This window comes from Dreissena polymorpha, chromosome 13, assembly GCF_020536995.1.
Source record: "Dreissena polymorpha isolate Duluth1 chromosome 13, UMN_Dpol_1.0, whole genome shotgun sequence".
Classification (NCBI taxonomy): domain Eukaryota; kingdom Metazoa; phylum Mollusca; class Bivalvia; order Myida; family Dreissenidae; genus Dreissena; species Dreissena polymorpha.
The window spans coordinates 74494112-74513977 of NC_068367.1; the positions used below are offsets into that span (position 1 = coordinate 74494112).

Genomic DNA, 19866 nt, shown 5'->3' on the forward strand with positions numbered 1-19866 from the left:
CGATTTTTTTTCAATATTTCTTATCTCAGTCGATGTTCCAGTTTCAATACTTTCTTGATGTTCATTAAATATCAAGAAAGTCTTTAAACTGGAACATCGACTGATATAAGGTCGCTTTTGTGTCTACATTATAACGCTAAAAAATCAGACTAGTAACTTTCTATGAAAACTTATTTCTAATTTAGTTCTACATAAGCTCAAAATAAACAACTTCACATGTCATATCTGCACAATATATACCACTGTATATTTTTTAATCATTGCACACTAATATATCATGGCGATACACACCGCAGGTTCTTGATTTGATTGCATCCATGCATGCAGCATTTTATACAGCGCTTAAGATTTATTATATCAGTCGTTCAGTACGTTGTCCGATTAGCTGTCGAACCCGGGTTTTGACCTATCGATGTTTTTAATTGTCTTATGAAATATTGAGAAAACAAATCCCGCTTGTAGGCCCTAATAAAAAATGGATTTTTCGTATAAGTGAACAATATCAAAACTGCGCAAAATAGAAAACGTGCAATCTACAGAAGGATAAAAAATTTACATTAACATGTATTTTGAATAGTAAAGCGCAGAGCAAAATTCTTATCCTGCATGGGCAAATTTGAAAATCATATGGATGCATCTTTGCTTTTTGCAACGATTTTAACGAGTTCTCAGCGTGAAGCTATTTTATCTCTCACAAGAAAGCTTAGTGGATACAATAGTTTCACACTCACCGAACGAAATCAAAATAGTTTGTATATGACCCTTTATTTGCCACATTGTCAGCACCAACGCGTTAATACTTAACGTTTTACAATAACTAACATATTGCAGTATGCGCACTAGTTAATGTTATACTAAATGTATAAATGTCCAATATAATTATACATATCTTTTTTAAAGTATTTTATATTCATTTTATACTTCACATTTAAGCATGTTTATTTTTTCAGCTTTACACAAGCCGTCGTTCGGGCATTTTTAATTGTGATCTCCATTATATTGCTTTATCAGGGTGCAGAATCAACGAGATTTTCAGGTTTACACACAGGCTGGGCAGAATGTAAACACACCGTTAAGAACTTTAGTTTTTCAAATATCTCAAGTTATTGAAATACATTTGCAAAACTCTTAAGTGCATAAATGGCCCTTTTTTTCGCAGTTTTTGCCGATATCTTAAGGTATACGAATAAATCATTGAATACGTCTGAAATCGGTGACAAAATTTCACGTGGCATGAAGTATTATCGTGCAGTACACAATGGATTTTTAACAAGAACACAGTATTATTAAATAAAGTATTTCTGATGTATTTCACATTTCCCTTAGCAGCATAAAATCTGTCTTTTATGCACTTGTTGACATTCTTAAGAAAAATTGTATTAAGAAGTTATTTGAAAAAAAGCATGACTTACCGGTGTGTTTACGTTTAATTGTGAACCCCACAGAGTCACGTGATCCTTCCGCTCTTTTAATAACATTCCATCTCGCACGGTATCCAGTTCACCGTGTTGTCAGCTTCTCTTTACAATTACATCTTCATTTTATCGCTTTCTATTTTACTAAGGCGAAACAATAATTATTCTTGCACCAGAATTCTCTTCGGGGAAGATATTCTCGTGTACAATAAATGTCATGCATACATGTCAATTATATATTAGATTATTGATGTGCTGTTTACAAATACATTGTAAAAGCCATTTTTGATTTATATGATAACACTTATACAGTCATTGACCAATATATTTAGAATGACCGCGAATATTCATGATTATATAAATACTCGATTCAAAAAGCTGTGTACGGCAAACCACTAAACTAGGTCTTTTCGAAGTACGTGCCTATAAATATTTGAAACTCTATGTATTGGATCTCCAGAGAAAGGAAATTATTAAAACTTCACACATTTACTATTTTATTAAATATTTCGGCCAAAGGCCTTCTTCAGTAAACGATTATTAAGACAACTTTACATAGCGTTTTCTTCTGTCGATCATAACGGAAGTAAATACAAAAATATAAACAAATGACGTAACGTTACCCGACGTGAACGTGACGTTACGCGCCAATATTCGGAAGTCGCTACATATTATGAATTATACGCTGTGTATATATTATTATATAGATATTATACACATATACCCCGACATATACGCATATACACACACACATATATATATATATATACATGCTCACAATATACATATTTGAAACATTTATACATGATTCGCGTTTGCCCGGTTACAGTTCTACGTTTTTATTTCATTTTCACATAATATTTATGTATAGATACATTATCATAAGTATCTAATACTGTACAATAAATCACGCACACTGCTGCAACACTCCATATTTGGTGTAGGTGCACTGCTGCAAAGAATTGCGTATTTCAAGATACACATTCGCGATCTTTGAAACAAAAAGGTCATTGAAATAATTGATAATCTAACCAATACCAACGAACATCAACGGCGTATACAATTTATAAAGATATTTCTTGTTAAACATATCCTCAACAAAGATAGAATAGTGTTGCTGTCAAGTACGTTGTGTTCTCAGAATAACCGGCTGTGTTTTATGAAGTTCGACATAAAGCGTGCGACGCCAAATGTTTTTAATCTTGTCCGAAAACATGTTATCAGGAATTCCGGCATTGCTCTTAAACGCACAGATGACCCAGAAATGTACCACTCGAAGTGGTTGCCTTTTTTGGTAATACAATGTCACCATTGGTAATAGGGATTGTAATAGAGCAGCCATAGCTACGATTGACCACAATCCGTGGGGCCCAGGTATTGTTGCATGGCTATGTTGTGCCTGTGTAAGTTACAAGTAGTCGCAGAGAACACGTGCGCCGTTTAGATTACTGGTAAACGCTTTTAAATAGCACTTGTAAGTAACTATGCACTACGCACGGTTGCTTATGAACGGGTATAAGCGTTGTTTGTGCACTTGACCGAGCCATCAGCCCCGTACCATATCCAGAAAAGTCGTTTCAAATGCTATCATCTGACAACATGGCATTTAAAATGGAAAGATAGCGTTTAACATGTATATTGGACTCAAACTGCTGCACTAAAGTATGCTCTTAGATACGTTATCGATGTGGTTAAGCGCATAACGATACAAAAACAAGTGAACAACTATGAACACACGACTTCGTGTTAAAATTGGGTCAAAACAAACAGATATGCTATCTGCCTCGTACTGAAATGTACTAGAGGTAAAACATTGGCATTCTCGAAGAACGCGTTCATTTCCAAAATGAAGACCATTATGTCAGTTTCGGCATGTTGGTTGTTACTTGTTTTTATACACATTGAAGCCGTAAAAGATGAGGATTTTCAATCACTGCTTGTCAGGCTTTCAGTGCTCGAAGAAAAACAAGTTGTTCTTGAAACGGAAAATAAGTTGTCACAAAAAAGAATCGCCGACTTAGAAAAATACAAGTTACTGTCCGACAAAAGAGTCGCATCGCTTGAACGAAAAATTGCATTATGTCACAGAAGACAATATGCGCTTGATATTGTAAAGAACATCGCACTTGAAACCGACAAGCTACTGTCTGACACTACCACCACAACAAATGGATACGACAAGACTCTGTCTGACAAGATGTTCGCCTCCCTTGTTAATGGCAGAATACTATCGGACAGAAAAATCGCCACGCCCGAGAACGACAATGAAGTATCACACAACCGGAGTGGTAAAGATAACAGTTACTCTGCTGCAGTTGAAATTGAAGATCGGTCAGCTGCTGGTAACGTTTTATTGTTTCTATTCGACATCTACTATCACTTTTCAATAAATAATTGCGAATGTTCATTTAAAATAAGTTGAAATTAATATTTTCTGTGTAAATGTACATAACTTTTGTTTAAATATGCTGGGTCTCTTAGCATCAGACTATTAATGACATATGAAAATAAAAAAAAATAATTTTAGTGAATGTGGACTGATTAAAATCCTTCAGCATATTCCACAAGAGATGTTTGGTGCTAGTATACTTTTGTTTTAGTACTTCAATCCAAACACAGACGATTTGTTGCAGAAGGGACTGTAGCATTTTCTACAATCAAATTAGCAAATCAAGAGCATATTGGCATTAAGCAGAACATCATCTTCGAGCAGGTTCTTACAAATGAAGGAGGCGGGTACCATCAAAACTACGGTGTCTTCATTGCTCCACAATCCGGCATTTACGTCTTCTCGTCGGTCATTTTTTGTGTTTCCCAAATGGGTTGGTTGAAGCTGAAATAGTTCATAACGGAAACGCGATCAATAACATTTACTGCCATGGTGACAGTGGGAGACACGATCAAGGCAGTCAGACGGCTGTCATAAAGATGAATGCTGGTGATGAAGTCGGGGTTCGAAATCATTTCACTGCAGATGATGGTATCTGGGGTAGTGGGTTTTCGTCATTCAGTGGCTATTTAGTATGGCTGCAATAATTCAAGTGTTACCGGCAAATGATATCTACTGTCGGCATATTAGTTTACCCATGCAAATAAAACTAGTTATGCAAATAGAATGTTTGTTATTTCCTTTAAAATTAAATCCCTATTTCGTGTTTATTGAAAACAAAATATTTAATGTATGAAATATAAATATAACCATTCTGTTCTGTTAATTTAAAGGGGTATACGGATGGGTTATGTTCGGTTAAAATCTTCACATTCTTTAAACCAGCCTCCGCATCGAAATTTGTCTTGACTTTACACGTCAATGTACGTAAATCACTAAACAACAAGCTCGATTCTACTAACATAGAATATGTCGCTGTATACAAGGCCCTGATTATTGCTTTACAACGTTGTTGTGATTAATTAATTAATTAATTAATTAATTGATTTTTTTCAATCAAGTTCGCGGCTGAACTATTTTTCAATGATAATAAGCTCATTTCGCAATTCGCCAAAATTGATAAGAGGGCGAAGTCACGTGACTCGCTGAATTCCAGAACGAGGCTGAACGTGTATTAAATACTAATAGTGTCACGCAACGCCGTATCTGATTTCAAACATTCACTCTTTAAAACATTCGGCGACGTAATAATAGTATCAATACAAGATGACATTGTCAGAATTAGCAGTAATATATAATTCCCATTTCAAGTATTTATGCATTAAATAAATGTTCTTAATTAATGTTCTTGTTTTATTTATTCAATGTTTGCACACAGTTTGATACTCTTTGATTGAGCATTTTTATCGCGGTGCTTTATCATTGATTGATGAATGGTTTTATTGCCACTATTTAGGCACAAACCAATTATCTCGTTGTGATCAGATACTGTGCCGTCAAATATTTAATAACAACAGTTAATCATAAGTATAAAGTGAATGACCGACATTCGTTCCTACGTCAATTTTGACACAGATGGATGTTCGTTCCTACGTTGTTTTGACAACACGGACAATCGTTCGTTCGTTATTTTGACAATCCGGACAATAGTTCCTACATAATTTTCACTACCCGGACATTGGTTCTTACTTAATTGCTATCCTGGTCATTATAATCACATTTTATGCAAATAAATATGGCACTCTTATAAATTTGTAACGGGTATTTTTAATGTGTCATTATTAAAATAGTGTGCTATTTTTCCTATTTTATCATATTATTCAGTTTTAAAAATATTTCGTGATAAAATTAAAAAATATTCGAATATATCGACAAACACTGATATATGTTATATGCCAAACCTTGCGGAAAATGGGGAGACTTTAATTGCATGCTCACTGCTTTGTAGACTTGGACGTGTGTTTCTTGGCGTACGAGTGACCCTCTAAGCATAACACAGGCTTACCGCGTTCGTTCGTTAGAAACTCAATGTTTAAATTGATTTGGAAGGAATTTCCTTTTACTATATATACATGTATATATTGTTTGCACAGTTAAGGTATTGCCTTTATTTGTAGGAACCAATGTCCGGGTGTAAAAAATATGTAGAAGCGAATGTTCGGGTTGTGAAAATTATGTTGGAACGAATATTCGGTCTGTAAGAATAATGTTAGAACGATTGTCCGGGTTGTCAAAAATAACGTTAGAACGGATAAGTTCTTTGTCAAAATAAGCGTAAGAACGATTGTCCGGGGGAACGAAAGTCCGGATACCTATTAAAGCGCTTTATAACTATGCGTTCTAAATATTTAACAAGAGCTTGTCACAGTAGTGCCAAACCCCCGCCGACATGTGTTTGCTTGTTTGACAAAATTTGTTTTAAAAAAGAGAGTAGAATAATATTTGTAAAACATGCCACCTGTGTCATCTATTTATATATAAAGGATCAATCAGTTATATAGTGTTGGAATTATGCTGTAGATAATAAAATATATGGAAATGAAAGATAGGGAGGCAATTAAAGAAGAAGACTATAAACAGTTTCTGTTCTTGATCACGTTATTTTTCCTTAAACTCATCTATTCATTTTACAGTGAATATTTCAGTGTACAATTTAAATATTATTGTAAAATTAGATAAAGGGAGATATTAAAAATTGAAAAGCTAAAATATTTACTATGAAATTAAATTAAATATAATTTAAAAGTATGCATTAATAAAATACAAATGAAAAAAATAAAAAAATAAAAATAAAGGGAGATATCGTTCATGTTCAATGCACTTCTCCTAGTTGCCATCTGTTTATATTTTTAGTTTAAAGTAAATCCTTTCAGTAGATTTAGAGTTATGCTAAGGACAACAATTTACTTTGAAATTAAATAAAGGCAGATATTTCAAAAACTAAGGTAGATAGAGTTATGGTTCTTAGTCACTGCACTTCTCTTACTTACCATCTGTTCATATTTCAAGTTTCAAGTAAATCTCTTCTGTAGATTTATAGTTATGATCCGGACAAACATTTACTTTGAAATTAAATAAAGGGAAATAATTCAAAAACTAAGGTAGATAGAAATATCGTTCTTAGTCAATGCACTTCTCCTACTTGCCATCTGTTTATATTTCCGGTTTCAAATAAATTTCTTCTGTAGATTTATAGTTATGCTCCGGACAAAAATTTACTTTGAAATTGAAAAAAGGGAGGTAATTCAAAAATTAAGGTAGATAGGGTTATGGGTTCTTGGTCACTGCACGTCTCCTAGTTGCCATCTGTTTATATTCTAAGTTTAAAGTTAATCCATTCAATAGATTTGGAGTTATGCTCTGGACAAAGTTTCGGACGCACAGACGGACACACAGACGGACGTTGACTATTACTATATCCACTCCAAAACAAATTTCGGCGGGGATCAGAATTGTAATGCTAAACATTTAACGTGTTTAGCGGGTAAAGAGTGTACGTTAGCTTACGGAACACCATTATAAAAAAAAAGCACTATCGTTGACCACAATGGGCATAAATATTGTTTCAGAAAATGTGCAAGCATAGACAGTTCAGTCAGAACCACGTCCGTTTTTTTTTCACTTGTCTATAGAATTCTTCAATATTGTCATTCACTGCAAAAGAAAATGTATTCAATTAAAAAAACAACATTTATATAGTGCCATGCACTTCGCCTTTTATAGTGCTTTATCTTATAGTTATTCAACACACCTCTTACACGTTCGATCGTTCATGAAAAATATCACATATCAACACACTCATACCTTTGAGAATTATAGTTATATAATGCTCTGTTTTGTATTGTATTAGACAGCTATTGTATATCTTTGTTTTGTTTAATTATCGATGCTGAGTCTTTACTCTGATGGTCATGGGTAGCTCGTATTTTTATAAAGATGAAATAAATGTATAAACATGCACTGATGGTTCTGAATATTATGTCGTTGAATTATTATTTAGATGTTAGAATGTTTCATGTTTATATTATAATTGCTTATACATGTATTTACTAAACACATGCCTGTATGCATATGTTTGACGATATTGTAACCAGTGTCAGTGCAAATGAAAGTTAACAATAACAATCGACAGATATAATACCATCGATATTCTTCGCTAAAGAAAGTAATACGTTCAGCCTCGTTCTGAAATTTGACTAGTCACGTGATATCTAAAAATAGCAACAGGCATAGTAATGTGACACTGGTCTATTATATTCCATTTAAATGCTGAAAGTACCAGTGTACCAGTAACGCATCGGGTGTTCAACGTAGAAATAGTACTTTGTAACTTGGTATCAGCTCCCACGGAAAGACAGGCATAGTTGTTTCTCACCTGACACTCAACTCTGATTTCTAGTTCCTGGACCCTGGTCACTGCTCTTGCTGGCGAGCGAAATGAAGTGAGGGGCCTCGCATGTTTCGTAGACCAACTGCAGATTATTGCAGAGGCGACGGGCGCCGACAAGATTATCTGAAGCCCACTGAAAGGAAATGAGGAGAACAAAACAACAGAATACCATTTCAAATCGATCGTGGCCCAGAATAATAACAACCGCGCACTCCACAGCCAGTCTCCACGTGGATGAAATTAAGTCTTTTTTTAAGTATAAGATCAACTTAACACAAAGTATTATGGTTAGCTATTTCCGGCGCCTCACGATGCAATTGGTTTTAAAGGGATCTTTTCACGCTTTGGTAAATTGACAAAATTGAAAAAAGTTGTTTCAGATTCGCAAATTTTCGTTTTAGTTATGATATTTGTGAGGAAACAGTAAAACTGAACATTTACCATGGTCTAATATAGCCATTATATGCATCTTTTGACGATTTTAAAACCTAAAAATTATAAAGCGTTGCAACGCGAAACGATTGAATAATTTGGAGAGTTCTGTTTTTGTCGTTAAATTTTGTGAAACTACGAAGATTGCTTATATAAGGTATAAAATACTTCATGTGTATGTACTCGGCGGAATAGCTCAGTAGGCTAAAGCGTTTTTACTTCAGGACTCTGGCAGGACTCCAGGGGTCACTGGTTCGAAACCTGGTCCGGGCAATATTCTTTTCCTTTTTTTAATTTTATTCTTGATTTTTTACTGGAGCTTTTACGATCCAATGTTTACATTTATCGACATAAAGCATTTAATGAATAAGTTAAAAAATGCCAAAATCTGTGAAAAGGCCCCTTTAAGTCAACATTTATGGCTTGATAATTTAGCAAATAATTTCTGCTTAACTTATTAGATGTTCAAATTTCTGTGTTTTATTATTGAGGTTAGTGTGCATAAATCCATACAGGTTAATTGGTTTCATAAATATCATATTTGACCGAGGTTCCGGCGTATTTTGTCGAGGAACTGAATATTGATTTTTTTAAATTATAAATGTGTATTATGCTAATCCTCTGTATCATTTTGAGTGTATTTAAATTTACCTGTTCAGAGCGTGGTACATGTGTACCTTGCAAAATGTGTATTATAATTGTTACCAAGCATTTTTAAAGATATTATTAGCAACATAAAATTTGTTTAAAAATATCACTGTCATCACATGCATTTTTGGTGATGGACATTATGTAATACAAATACTGCTTTTGTAAATAAAGCGAAATACAACGATACTTTATTAAATATTTTTGTAAGGATTAAGCTAATGAGAAAGCCACACCCTTAAAGGTATGTGCACCAACCCCTTATATTTGTTTGTTTATACATACCAACATTGTTATTCACTTATAATTTGTCAATGTCCTCGTAAATATAAAAACATCTCAAGAGTTTTGTTGGTTATTTACGAGTAAATAGAGTAACATACCGCCTTATTTGATATTAACAACATTAACCTAATATATTAAATAATTCAGTGGGAACAGGAGTATTACCCTCTAAGGATGTACACATTTTACTAGCCGACGATTGTTCACGAGGCGGTACCTCAGAGGCGACACTCTGCCTCTTTCCAGGACCCCCTCCCCCGATGGATTTGTTAAATGTTTTGAGTCTGACTAAATACTAAATATGTACGTTAAAACAAGACTTCCTTTTGAAGGATTTGTTTTAGATATATTCTCCGCTTACGTGGATGCTTTCCTTTTCCAGCCGAATAAGTGAGAGAGAAAAACAACTGTATGCATGCGCCCACACAATCTTTGTCTGGAATGAAACATTCCGCGATCAGTGGAAGTGGTTGGAGACGTGATGGATCCTGTAATATCCGAAGAGTTGAATAAATTTGTGCATGACTATGATAGCCTTTCTGAGACGAGTCGGATACATATAAGTATACAATAACACTTATATAGTATTCTACGTCCTACAATATTGAAACAAATCGTTGGCGAGGTAATCAAAATATTAGAGATAAATTGTAAAATAAAAGCCAAAATAGATTTAGTTAACTGAATCGAACCGTTCGTGGTAATATCGAAATTATGTGTGATATTTCCCGGTAACGCCACGAAAAAAAGTACTCAACAATTCAATCCAAAAGCAGAGTAACAGTACTTTATATTGCTATATTCCTCGAATGTTATCAGCTGCCCAAATGTTACATACTAAAGTAGAACATCCATAGGCTAGTAAAATGATTTGAACGTAAATTCTTGTTTCACCAAATCAAAAGACTAAAACTAAAGATGGCTTCCATTTTCAACTCACAAAAATAAATGCATACCCCTACGTCAAGCGTGATGCCTTTTTAAAAATTGGAGTGATGCCAACCAGTCATCTTTGTTGAATAAAACAGATGGCATTAAGGAAGATTGACAGGCTGTCAACATAATATATGATTTTGCTCTTGCGGTTAAAAGTAAATGCTCATTTTTTAAACAAGTCATTGTCTTACGTGCCAATTCATAACGTCGAAACGTTTGTGAATACGATGTTGATTTTTATCATTTGAACTGTTTGACCTAGGTTTTTCTCTGACAAAGTGTTATATGTACCTGAGATTTCGTGAAGACAAACGTTGTCATAAGGTTTGTATACATCATGTAGATTCCATTATTATTCATATATATATAGTCGATTAATTTATTTGCTGGATTTTAAGTAACACCGAAACAGTGTAGGTCATATAGCGACTTTATGGGAACACAAAATAAATGTTGATAATGTTCTACTGTTAGGACGAACATATACGAGTTTGTTCTGATTACTTGGAAAACATTTACGCAAATTAATTAAGTGCTGTGAAAGTGACAACCACAACATGTATTTCGTGTGTAAGGAAAACGTTCAAATCTGGCATGAATGCACGTTTGACTCTTCCTATGTGTCAACCAGACTGAATGCATGTTTGAGTCTTCCTTTGGGAAACCAGGCTGAATGCATGGTTGAGTCTTCCTATGGGAAATCAGGCTGAATTGCATGATTGAGTCCCCCTATGGGTAAACCAGGATGAATGCATGTTTGAGCCTTCCTATGGGAAAATCAGGATGAATACATGTGTGAGTCTTCCTATGGAAAACCAGGCTGAATGCATGTTTGAGTCTCCCTCTGAGGAAACCAGGCTGAATGCATAGTCTCCCTATGGCCAACCAGGTTGAATGCATGTTTGAGTCTCCCTATGGTAAACCAGGCTGAATGCATGTTTGAGTCTCCCTATGGGGAAACCATGCTGAATGCATGTTTGAGTCTTCCTATGGGAAACCATGCGTAATGCATGTTAAAGTCTTCCTATGGGAAACCATACGTAATGCATGTTTGAGTCTCCATATGGGGAAACCAGGCTGAATGCATGTTTACTCTCCTGATGGTAAACCAGGCTGAGTGCATGTTTTAGTCCCCCTATAGGAAACCAGGCTGAATGCATGTTTGAATCTCCCTATTGGAAACCAGGCTGAATGCATGTTTGACGGATAATTTGGGGAAAACAGGCTGAATGGATGTTTGAGTCTCCGTATGGGGAAACCAGGCTGAATGCATGTTTGAGTCTCACTATGGGGAAACCAGGCTGAATGCATGTCTAAGGGATTCTATGGGGGAAACCAGGCTTAATGCATGTTTGAGTCTCCCTATCAGAAAACCAGGCTGAATGAATGTTTGAGTTTATCTCGTCTTCCTATGGGGAAACCAGGCTGAATGCATGTTTGAGGTCCGTATGTGGAAACCAGGATAAATGCATGTGTGTAAAGTATTGTCCCAGATAAGCCTGTGCTGTCCGTAGAGGCTCATCAGTGACACTTTCAGTACAGACTGGATTTTAATGTAGAAGTCACTTCCTTTAAACGAAAAATGTATTATTACTTGCCCACTCAGAAGCAAAGTAAAACTTGCCATGTGGAAATAGCATAAAACCAGAACAGCCTGCTGGGAACTCGAAGTCTGTTCATATTTATTCTGTTTGCTGCGCATCAGTATCTAAGGGTTGGAACTGAACCCTTTAAAGCTTGGATCTAGTAAAACAGGCCTTTGATAAAATTTAACTTTCTGAGGTTATACAAATGCGTTAAAATACGTTTATTAGTGGTAACGGGTTAAAGCAGAAAGTTTCGTCCCTGATTAGCGTACGGACCGAACAGGCTTTTGACGGACGACACTTTACGGACATGCATAAAGCCCGGTTTTATTCCAGAGAGAGGCTTATTTCCATTTTGGTTTAGGTAAAATGTTTTGTATATTTTATTTGTATTGAGCCTTTTAGTTTTTGTTTGAATGTTGCGATAGAGTTTGAATGTTACATTAAAAATCTGTTTTGGTTTATTTAAAAGATTACATTTCAGAAAAATGTGCAGTTGTAACTTTTACATTAATAATCATTCCTATTTAGATCTTACTTCAGACAAATACCGGGTGTTGCTGACATTGTTTTCACATTAATTCTATTTAAAACACTAATTTGGCAGTGTATGTTTAGATGTCTTAATCCCTTACCATGTATTAATCAATTATCATTGATGAAGTCAACAAAATTGTATGTATGTTTGAAACGTGAGTTATTCACGGATGAAGACTTTTACATATGTGTTGTTCATATGAGAAAATATCCACTTATTGTCTGTTACCTAGGGTTGCCTGACAAAGCTGTATCATGAATAAGGCGTGCCGTGCAACACTATTAAAAGATGACTATGTCCATGAGATGTAAGGCTGCTTTCTCTTAAATATTTGTGCCTTGTTGTGGGAATTAGGGCTTTTAGATATGCGTTCAGTGTTGTCCCAGATTACCCTGTGCAGTCTGCACAGGCTTATTTAGGACAGTACTTTCCATTTTAACTAAATTTGTGTTTAGAAGACACTTCCTATAAACCAAACATTCGATGAAAGCGGGAAGTGTCGTCCTTGATTAGCCGGCGCTGACTGTTTAGGCTAATCTAGGACGACAACTAACATACATGCATTAAGCCTAGTTTTTCCAGAAAAAGGCTCATTTGAAAATAACTTTTATATCTTAATATGTGATAAGTGCATTACGCCTAATGTCTGTCCGTCTGTCCTTTGCTAGGGCCTGATTTGTTGACAATTCTTAAGTCTACTGAAATAAGATCACTTTGTTTAAGCTCCATTTTCATATTTCAATACAATAAGCGTAAGTTATGTTGTAAAGACAAGTCATAAATATAATGAAACTTGTGTTTCAGAAAACCAAATTATTTAAAAGTTTGTGTTGATATATTATTCTTTATAATATTATTAAAAGTTATAAAAAGTTCGATAAAATAAGTCGATAATATTTGAGACAAGTACAGAAATTAAGGCCAGCTGATCACCTTGTTGTTTTTGATAACCAATGGACGTGAATGCATCTTAACAGATGCATTTTCCATCTGAATTTAACCAATTTTTGTGTGCCTCAAAGTCGGAGATACTGAATTTCTACCAAATAGCTTTGATTCACTATACTCTTACTGTTCGCCCCCCCGCCCTAACAATATACATCTTTGGTTTCAATTTAAGTTCTAAGGTTTATAATATAATAGCGTAAAATGAAATTATACATTTGCTAATAAGCAGAGTACAATTTGTAAATTTTATTTTTATGTTTAAATCAAACTGTTACATGTTACACAATTATCGAAACCACTGGTTTCAATTATTTTGTAACAATTCTAGTTGCACAATTATTAAAACCACTGTTTTCAGTTATTTTGTCACAATCCAAAAGTTTACCGCACACTATTTTAGCATTATGTATAGTGTTTGTTTTAAGAATCATTCTTAATTGACAGTTGCTATGTAGTAATGTTATGTATTTCTTATCAGGTCAGCGATGTTTGAATCGTGCTAGAAATAGATTTTTATTTTAAGACATTTTGCGATCAGGTATTCAACATTGTATTTGTTTTGTTGTCATGTACACGTATGGCAAGTGCTTTTCATGTACTATATCGTGATTAAATCAGAAACACATTCACTGCGTGCAATTTTGTGAAACAGCAAAAACACAGCCTTCGTGCGATGAGAAAGGGTAACAAATGAGAAACAGAAAATAAGATATCTCCATATATATATTGAGCATCGCTCTGTGAAAAGGGGTTTTAATGTATGTGCGTAAAGTGTCGTCCCAGATAAGCCTGTGCGTTCTGCATATCTATTTATATATATTGTCAGAGGGTGACAGAAAGAGTATTGCAAGTTAATACTTTAAGATGAATTACTTTTATTCAGTGACTTTGGTAGTTGTAGTTGCAGTTATAGTAATAATACATGTGATAAGTAGTAGGCTTTAAATGTAGATCTCAAAGAGAAACAATAGAATGTTTGCATGAATTTATTCATTTGGGCCTAGTAGCGCGATTTTTTTTCAATATTTCTTATTTCAGTCGATGTTTCGTTTTCAAGACTTTCTTGATGTTCGTTGAATATCAAGAAAGTCTTGAAACTGGACCATCGACTGAGATAAGATCGCCTTTATGTGTATTGCATGTACATCATAACGTACTAGGGACAGTGGTCTAGTGGTAGATGCTGGTCTCGGTCTCGAAAGGTCCCTGGTTCGAATCCCGCTCAGGGCACTGGATTTTTCTGAGCAAACAATTAATCCCACGCCTTCTCCTCTCCACCCAGGTGTATGAATGGATACCAGTGAGGGAAATAAGTAATTGTGCCGTGGCTGCCTTGTGCGCCATATGTAAACGGACGACTTAAATACCACTGATCTGGGGGTTAATGTGGAAGTCGGCTGAAGATGCATATATCGAAGCAGACTATAAACAGCACCTTTAAACCTTTTTTAAGCAAAGAAATCAGACTAGTAACTTTCTATGAAAACTTTTCTAATTTAGTTCTACATAAGCTAAATATTAACAACTTAACATGCCATATATGCACAATATATACCACTGTATATGTTTAAATCATTACACACTAATATATCATGGCAATACACATCGCAGATTCTTGATCTGTTTGCATCCATACATGCAGCATTTTATACACCGCGTAAGATTTATTGTATCAGTCGTTCAGTACGTTTTTCGGCGTAGCTGTCGAACCCAGATTTTGACCTATCGACCTTTTTAATTGTCTTATGAAATACTGAGAATTAAAATCCCGCTAGTAGACTCTAATGAATAAATGGATTTTTCGTATTAGTGAAAAATATCAAAACTGCGCTAAATAGAAAACGTGCAATCTACAAAATGATGCAACATTTTCATTAACATATATTTTGAATAATAAAGCGAAGACTAAAATTCTAATCCTGTATGGGCTAATTTAAAAATTATATGGTTGCATCTTTGCTTTTTCTAACGATTTTAACGATTTCTCAGCTTGAAACTATTGTATCTCTAACATAAAGGCTTAGTGGATACAACAGTTTCACACTCACCGAACGAAATCAATAAAGTTTGTGAATGACCACTTATTTTCCACATTTTCAGCACCAGCGCGTTTACACTTAAAGGCTATGTTCTCATATCTAACAATTACTACAATTTTGCAGTATACACACTGGTTTATGTTATATAATAAAGGTATTGTTGTTCCACATATTTATATAAAAAAATCAGCTTCATACAAGCCGTCGTTCTGGCACTCTAATCCTGATCTCCCTTTAATTGCGTTATGGACATTCCATCTCGCACGGTATCCATGCCACTTTTTTCTCAGCTTCTCTTTTCAATAACATCTTTATTTTATAGCTATTATCTTTACTAAGGCGAATGAAAAAATTATGCTTGGATCAGAATTCTCTTCAGGGAAGATATTCACGTATACAATGAATTTCATGCACACATGTCAATTATATAATAGATTCAAGATATGCTGTTTACAAGGACATTGTAGAAGCCATTTTTGATTGATTTGATAACACTTAGTCAATCAAATTGACCAATATACATGTATTTAGAATGATCGCGAATATTCACAATCATATCAAAAGTATCTTATACTGAGAAATAAGTCACACACACTGGGTCAACACTCCGTAATTTATGTAGGTGCAATGCTGAAAAGAACTGCGCATGTCGAGATTTGATCTCATTGAAATAACTGATAATCTTTAACCAACTCAAGCCAACATCAACGTCGTATTTCATTTTTTTTAAGATTTCTTGTTTAAAATATCTTCAACAAACATAGATTAGTGCATCTGTCAAGTACGTTGTTTTCTCAGTATAGCTGTTTGAGTTTCATTTAGTTCGATGCGAAGTTTCCGAAGCCAAATGTTCTAAATCTTGTCCGATAACATCTCACTTGCGCAAAATAATCCTAGATAACCCATCAGCAATAGTAAAACTATGCATTTTATCAGGAATTGCGGCATTGCTCTTAAACACGCAGATAAGCGATTCTTCAAAAAGATACGCCGTAAGGTGCGACTCATATGGTTGCTTTTGTTAGTAAGACACCCATTGGTAATAGGGATCGCAATAGAGCAGTCATAGCTACGATTGGGCACATTCAGTGGGGCCTAGGTAGTTCCATTATTGCATGCTGTTTTGGCTGCGAACATTAGTCGCAGAGAACACGTGCGCCGTTTAGAATTGCTAGTAAACGCATTGAAATAGAACTTTGAGTAAGTAACTATGCAATATGCGCTGTTGCTTATGTACGGTTATAAGCGTTGCTTGTACAATTGACCAAGCCATCAGCCCCGTACCATATCCAGAAAAGTCGTTGTAGATCCTATCATCTGTCAGCATGGCATCAGACATGGAAACAGAGCGTATAACATGTATATTGGACCTAAACTGCTACACTAAATTATGATCCTAGATACGTTATCGAAGTGGTTAAACTCATAACGATACAGAAACTAGTGAACAACTATAAACACACGACTTCGTGTTAAAATTGTGTCAAAACAGATATGCTATCTGGCTGAAATGTAGTAGAGGTGAAAACGTTGGAATTCTTGAAGAACGCGTTCATTTCCAAAATGAAGACCATATTGTCAGTTTCAGCATGTTGGTTTTTGTTTGTTTTTATACACGTTGAAGCCGTAACAGATGGGGATTTCCAGTCACTGCTTGCCAGGCTTTCAGTGCTCGAAGAAAAACAAGCTAATCTTGAAACGGAAAATAAGTTGTCACAAGAAAGAATCGCCGACTAAGAAAAATACAAGATATTGTCCGACAAAAGAGTCGCTTTGCTGGAACGAAAAAATGCATTATGTAACAGACGACAAGGTGATATTATTAAGAAACTGTATGCAGACAAAGTCGCACTTAAAACCGACAAGATACTGCCTGACGCAACCACCACAACAAATGAATATGACAAGACTCTGTCTGCTTCTGACAGAACAATCACCACGCTCGAGAACGACTATGCAGCATCACCCAACCTGAGTGGTAAAGATGAAAGTTACTCTGCTGCGGTTGATATTGCTGGTAACTTTTGATATTTGTATTTTACATCTACTATTACGTTTCAATAAAGAGTTAAGAATGTTCGTTTTAAATTAAGTTTTAATCCATAGCTTTTGTTTAAATACGTTGGGTTTCTTTGCCTCATACTATTAATGAAATATGAACATTAAAAAATGAATGTTAGTGAATGTTGACTGATTAAAATCGTTTAGTATATTCCTGATGTTTGATACTATTATACTTTTGTTTCAGTACTTCAATCGAAACACAAAAGATTTGTTGCAGAAGGGACTGTAGCATTCACTGCAATGAAAGTAGCTCACCAAGAGCATGTCGGAGTTAATCAGAACATCGTCTTCGAGCAGGTTCTTACAAATGAAGGAGGTGGGTACCATCCAAATCACGGTGTTTTCATTGCTCCACAACCCGGCGTTAACGTCTTCTCGTCGGCCATTTTGTGTTTCCCAAATGGGGAGGTTCTTGCTGAAATGGTTCATAATGGAAACCCCGTCACGCACATTTACTGCCATGGTGACAGTGGGAGACACGATCAAGGCAGTCAGATGGTTGTCATAAAGATAAATGCTGGTGATGAAGCCGCGGTTCGAAATTATTACCATGCAGATGATAGTATCTGGGGTGGTCTGTTTTCGTCATTCAGTGGCTATTTAGTATGTATGCAATACAAAAGTATTAGCGGCCAAATAATTTCTACTGTCGACATATACGTTTACCCATGAAAATAAAACTAGTTATGCAAATCGGCTATGTTGGTTACTTCCTTTAAAATTAAATAATCATTTACGTTCATACCCTTTCAATTTGTTTCATTGCATTGGGTAAACAACTTCGCTTTTTGTAAGTATGCCAGTATAAACATAATGTAACTTTATGTTTTGGTATATTTTATTATGCTCTTACTTACGCGTAAAAACATACCATAATCTTGAACAAACAATATCTGAAACGATCGGAAGAATATTACATAATATTACACATACATGAATTAATGTGACAACACGTGTTTTTACCTCCAAAATACCTCCAAAATGCTGAAGAATTGATGCATAAATTGTTATTTTTCAACAACCTTGTGTTGTGTTTCACGTTATTTAATGAACCTCAAAATCTTAGATTCGGTTTTATACTGGCGAATATTTTCTTACACATGCAAACAGCAGGTGTTGAAACTGGGACATCGACTGAGGAGAGATCGCCTTTGTGTGTATTGAACGTTTTACTTAAGGACGTATGCTGCAGTTTTAAGGTAGTGCACCTCTAATGGGCACATATCCAAATATAATCTAATTTATTATTTTCTTAATCAGCATCATTTCACTGAACTACATGCAAATTTGTAGGTAGGCTTTCCGTGCTTTTTAAAAAAATATACCGTTTTTTTCAAAACCACCCCCACGCTCAGCTTTTGTACAGTTTATTTTCACCCCTGGGGTATATAAAAGTTCCATAATTCATTCAAATTTCTAAATATGGGCATGCTGTTGGTGTGTATAGATGCAGTAAAGGTGTTTAAAATTTAAACAAGATTAAATAAGTATTCTTTTACAGACAATTATTTTTTACAAATTTTTATCTATGGAAGAGCGCCATGAAATGTAAGTGATTTCAGCCAAGTAAAAATTGGGTCGGTTAAAAACAAATTGTCATAAAATTCAAAATAGTACCATTTAAGTTATATTTTAAACATAGTTTTTATAGAAACACTAAATACAGCAAAAATACCAAGAAATAGACAAATTTACAGTTTACTTTTTGAAATAAAAATTCAACATGCATCATCCGTATTTTCAGCAGTAAATCACCCAATTTAGCCATTACGTTGTTTTAATTTAAAAAATTGAAGGATGTGCATAAAAATTTCAACATATTAACAACAAAACATAGCAAATATGCATCATTAAATCAAATTACGTTAGAAAAGAGATAAAACGTGTCGCAAAAACTATGCGATGTCGGTAGGATTCGAACCTGCGCGGGAAGATCCCAAAAGGATTTATAGTCCATCGCCTTAACCACTAGGCCACGCCAACTTCACATTTGCGCAAGCTTAAATTAGATATGCATACGTAAACAGGTAAAAAGGCTCGCCAATCTTTGAAGAAATCGCGAAATCGTATTTTTTCAGATGATATTTGGATCAAAGTCAATATTTATTGTGAAAATAATGTATTCTAAAGGAATTACGTAAACATATAACAAAATTCGAACTTTGAAAAAAATAAAATGCATCTCTCGGAAATAAC

At 34.8% G+C, this 19866-nt stretch overlaps 1 long non-coding RNA gene across 1 annotated transcript; it reads left to right on the top strand.

Annotated features, from left to right (window-relative positions):
- Positions 1–3106: 3106 nt before the first annotated feature.
- LOC127855526 (uncharacterized) lies at positions 3107–4531 on the top strand. Its single transcript, XR_008037578.1, has 2 exons — positions 3107–3757; positions 4016–4531. It is a non-coding gene; the product is annotated as an uncharacterized LOC127855526 (long non-coding RNA).
- The last annotated feature ends 15335 nt before the right edge of the window (positions 4532–19866 follow it).